Source organism: Bidens hawaiensis, unplaced genomic scaffold, assembly GCF_021521415.1.
Source record: "Bidens hawaiensis isolate Kalapana, Puna unplaced genomic scaffold, B.hawaiensis_p1.1 tig00003356_1, whole genome shotgun sequence".
NCBI classification, from domain to species: domain Eukaryota; kingdom Viridiplantae; phylum Streptophyta; class Magnoliopsida; order Asterales; family Asteraceae; genus Bidens; species Bidens hawaiensis.
The window spans coordinates 571,437-576,722 of NW_027491185.1; the positions used below are offsets into that span (position 1 = coordinate 571,437).

General features: G+C 31.5%; 1 pseudogene across 1 annotated transcript; it reads left to right on the top strand.

The window, feature by feature from the left end:
* Window positions 1–450: 450 nt before the first annotated feature.
* On the top strand, window positions 451–3,083 carry LOC143623251 (transcription factor MTB1 pseudogene; annotated as a pseudogene). Its single transcript, XR_013151859.1, has 2 exons — window positions 451–536; window positions 1,352–3,083. The product of XR_013151859.1 is annotated as a transcription factor MTB1 pseudogene (transcript).
* Window positions 3,084–5,286: the final 2,203 nt, after the last annotated feature.

The following is a 5,286-nucleotide window of genomic DNA, read 5'->3' on the forward strand; positions in this document are numbered from 1 at the left end:
AATAAAATTTGAAATTATAAAACTATTATTTGATAACATATAAGTGTTTTTTTTTTCAATTTAATTATTTAACTTCTGTAGCTTAATTGCATTTCTTTTAAGCATCTCGTACATCACACGAGTTCTAACGCTAGTAAAATTATAATTGCAAATATTAATTATTAGTACTTATATTTTTAGAAGGTAATTAAACGTCGTAAAAAAACCTTTCTTTACCATAAAGAGAACATTTGACCCAACGATATCTGAAGACTTGAGAATCAAATTCCGAAACATTTAGATGGATTTAAAAGTAAAATATTAATTGTTTTAAAAAAATATTAATAATTTAATTTAACGTGTTTCTTTTTCTCAAAATAAAAAAAAGGTAGTAAACATGCCAAATGATGTTTAAACCTAACCATGGTTAACTTTGTTGAAACCCTTGCCGTGCAGTATATAGGTACAGGACCAGCCAACCCTTTGCCTCCTCTCTCTCTAAAACATTCACATCTTTGCAACAATTACAACACAAGTATTTTAGGTTTTCATGTCAGGTGTGTTTTAATTGCTCTGTTTCTTGATTTTTTTTGTACTTTAATCTTTCCTGTGTATTTTAAGTTATTAATTAAAAGGCATCTGAATTTAAGATTATTAGGATTTGGGTATGTAAAAATCATTTCATTTTTACTAATTTGGAGGTTAAATTGGTCAATTTAGGAATATTACTCTGTTTTTTGCTCTAATTTGCTCTGTTTCTTGAATTATTGTATGTTTTGGGGCTTTTGTAAAGTTAGTTACTTTTACTGAATTAGAGTTCACAGTGCTTAAATTTGATATATATTAGGTTTTAATTATGTGAAAAATCATTAAAATTTGATGAATTGGAGGTTAAATTGGTCAATTTAGGAATATTACTCTGTTTTTTGCTCTAATTTGCTCTGTTTCTTGAATTATTGTATGTTTTGGGGCTTTTGTAAAGTTAGTTACTTTTACTGAATTAGAGTTCATAGTGCTTAAATTTGATATATATTGGGGTTTAATTATGTGAAAAATCATTAAAAGTTGATGAATTGGTGAGGAAATTGGTCAATTTTGGAATATTACTCTGTTTTTTGCTCTACTTTGCTCTGTTTCTTGAATTATTGTATGTTTTGGGGCTCTTGTAAAGTTAGTTACTTTTACTGAGTTAGAGTTCATAGTGCTTAAATTTGATATATATTGGGGTTTAATTATGTGAAAAATCATTAAAAGTTGATGAATTGGTGAGTAAATTGGCCAATTTTGGAATATTACTCTGTTTTTAGGCTAAATTGGTAGTTAATAATTGTGAATTATGTGTTTAATTTGAATATATTTTGTGGGTTTTTAGATTTGGTGAAGATAATATGAAAACAGAGGTGAATATGAAAGGTGAGAGTTGGAATGAAGAAGATAAAGCCATTGTTGCCTCTGTTCTTGGGAACAGAGCATTTAATTACTTAATTTCGACCTCAATTCATAACGAATGCATCTTAAGTTCATTAATTAACAACGAGAATCTGCAGCAGAAGCTCTCGGATCTCGTCGACAGTCCGAATTACGATAATTTCAGTTGGAATTTCGCAATCTTTTGGCAAATTTCAAAGTCAAAAACAGGGGATTTGGTTCTTGGGTGGGGGGATGGGAGTTGTAGAGAGCCTAAAGAAGATGAAGAATTTGAAATTTGTCGGATTTTGAATATGCGGTCGGAAGATGAAAGCCTGCAAAGAATTAGAAAACGGGTGCTTCAGAAAATTCATATTTTGTTTGGTGGATTGGACGAAGATAATTATGCGTTCGGGTTGGATAGGGTTACTGATACCGAAATGTTTTTTTTGATATCTATGTATTTTTGCTTTCAAAAAGGCGAAGGCGGTCCGGGTGGTTGTTTATTATCCAACCGTTATTTTTGGATCGACAACGCGTTGAATTCGACGACAGATTATTGTTTTCGGTCTCATTTAGCTAAGTCTGCGGGTATTCAGACCATTGTTTTGGTTCCGGTTGATGGTGGGGTTATTGAGGTTGGGTCCATTCGGACGATACCCGAAAATAACAAACTTTTGCAGTCTATCAGATCTTCGTTTACATGTAACCGGATTACTTCTTCGATGCCTGCATCCGTTCCTATTCACAGTAATGGGAATTCGGATAAACCAATCGCGGTTTCCAAGGTTTTCGGGCAAGATCTTAGTTTGAATACATACCAACCACAGTTTCGCGAAAAGCTTGCAGTAAGAAAACCCGACGACTCGCGGGTCCAGTTTTCAAATTGGTCTCAGTTCAACAATCATCAGAAGGAGATTGATTTCACCAGCATTACGTCCGGGCCGGTCAGCACGGAGTCCAAGGTTTCCGACGAGTCCCCGGTGAGAAACGAAAGAGAAACTTTAACCGTCGACGTTGGTGAAAAACAACCAAGAAAACGAGGAAGAAAGCCTGCGAACGGAAGAGAAGAGGCGCTGAATCATGTTGAAGCCGAGAGACAACGACGAGAGAAGCTTAACCAAAGATTCTACGCCCTGCGTGCAGTCGTGCCCAACATTTCAAAGATGGATAAAGCCTCGTTATTAGGCGACGCAATCACATACATAACCGATCTTCAAAAAAAGCTTAAGGAACTGGAATCCGAACGACAGTCACCAAACAACTCCTTTAGTTTAGAGAATATCGAGGTTCAAACCGGTCAAGATGAAGTAATCGTAAGGGTTACTTCACCGTTAGATGCACACCCCGTTTCTAAAGTGATTCAAACATTCAAAGAATCGAAGATTAACGTTGTTGAATCAAATCTGTCTGCTACGAACGACATGGTGTTTCATACGTTTGTTGTTAAGTCGCAAGGACCCGAACAGTTGACTAAGGAGAAGTTGATCTCTGTGTTTTCGCGAGAAACAAACTCGTTGTGACATCCTTAGACATAGGTGTCAAGGTGAAAAAACAGCTTAGAAACATTCAATGTGAGGTTGTTTTTGGTTCTTTTTAAGGTCTTTCATACTGATTTATTCAAGGGTAAAGTGTAGAAAAATAACTATGTTAAGATTTTAGATTTGCATGTTCTTTTGTTATGATATATTACTAAAGAGGATCAAAGTAAGTAACTATGTTTTATTTACTTATATAATCCTTGTTAAACTTTTATTGGGTAATTTTCTCTTAGGATTAAACCTACTATAGAATTATGGATGGTTAAAAGTTTCTGCAGTAAAAGTTGATTTTTTTCCTTTTTTAGTGCTGTGAAAATATAGTGTATATTTTTAAAGGTCATTCATTGTGATGTGTACTTTTGTGGGAAAGTGCAAAGTATCACATGCAAAAAATATGCTCACCACATTGCGCTTGTATAAAGCAACCTCAATCCTTAACAACATATTCACTTTTTGTATTTTCAGTGTGATCAATGTACAAACTTAAAGTTTATAAGTATATAGATATGTTCTAAAAGCTAAATGGTTTATTTTAAAACCATAATTTCAATATACTTTATCTAATCTTACTAAAAGCTTAAACTTTAAATTTTATTTTTTTTAATGCCATTAGTTTGGCGGTAGCGATGCTTCTCATAAAAAGTCATAACACTTACATCTTCTTACGAAAGTTCAATCCTAGAAGAGTGTTATTCTCGTCCTTTTAATGGCATCCATTTGTTAGATTCGAATATGGACACCCCACCCCCACAAACAAAGGAGGGAAGCCATATATAACATATGTGGGTGATAGCACTTAAACATTTTGTATTTGTTTATCGCTACAATAACTTTATTTTCATTTAGTGTTATCGTAATCTTCATCGGTCTTTCGAAAAAAAGCACTTAGATATAAGGCTATTTTCTAATACTCATCTGAAACACTCGAGATCTTGGAGATGGTTATGAGTCTCTAACACAATGTATCTAGTGTGTGTCTGTATGAAAAGCCCCTAATACGTATATATTGTTATTAGTGGCGGATCCAGACAGTTAACTCAGTGGTGGTGAAAAATAATGGATAAAATAAATTACATGAAATTATAAAAACGAACTACACTGAATATAGCAAAACGAATACATCTTCATTGCTTAAAAAATATTTCACCATTGCGGTTCCAAGGGGTAAAACTAATTTTCCAAATGAACTTGATATTCATGAATCATCTGCATATTTATCTTCTTCGCTTAACAGTTAACATCTTTTTAGTCGATCATTAAAAAGAAAGAATGAGTTTTTTTTATCACTTTATAGGACCAGAAGAAATATAGAATATTGGGCTAATTAAAAAACAAAAGCTATAAGGGTCTTAATTGATTTTTTTATTACTTTTTTTTTTACCAAAATTACCACTATAAAACTTTATATAGTTCATTAAATTAAATCTCAGTGGATGACTGACCCTTATTGAGCTTGTCTTCGATCAGCCTAGGATTGTTATATAACCATTTATTTATTATTTATTTAATTACTAGGTTAAACACCCGTGTATACACGGGTTGGATAAACTATATTAACAAAAGAATAAAATAATGTGAAATACTTATAACAATTTGGTATTAGATGAATGATTATGTATTACAGAGTTGAATGAAATAGACTTTTTTGTAACAAAAAAAGAAAAATAAAATTAGATGGTAAATTTTCATTAATCTCTAAAAATTTATTCATATACAACATTTGTAGTTACTACTCTCTTCATTGAATATTAGAAGATTGACTCCATCTCTAGTTCAAATCTAGATAGTGCGACATAAATCTCTAAAAGATTTCCTTTTATATAATGAAATTTATTTAAGTAACTTTTCTTACTAATAACGTACGATTATTATTAATAAATCATTTACTAATGATATTAATTTGATATATGCATTTATATTTTTAAGAAGTATAGTATTTTAAAAAAAGATTTATACAACTCATACAAATACTTAAATAAATAATACACGAAGTTTAAATAAAGATATTATATTATAAAGTAATATAAATTAATATTTGTGGTAACATTCAAAAAAATATGTATATATAAGCAAAATATCGGATACTAAGAGTTTAAAACAATGCTAATCCACAAAAATTGAAAAAATACTTTAAAACATAATAAAAACATCTTAAATATAAAAAGCAGCTTCACTTTTTCAAAGCAACAAAATATCCCAAACAACATGAAATCATTATAGGTTTTGGATAACAACGATCGTAAGATATTTTGGTCATATTCACATGTATTTTTCCTGACATGTATTTATCTAATTTTGATGCTAATGACCATGTAACACCGTATGGCCGACAATGAAAATCACCGTTGTTGGATGATTG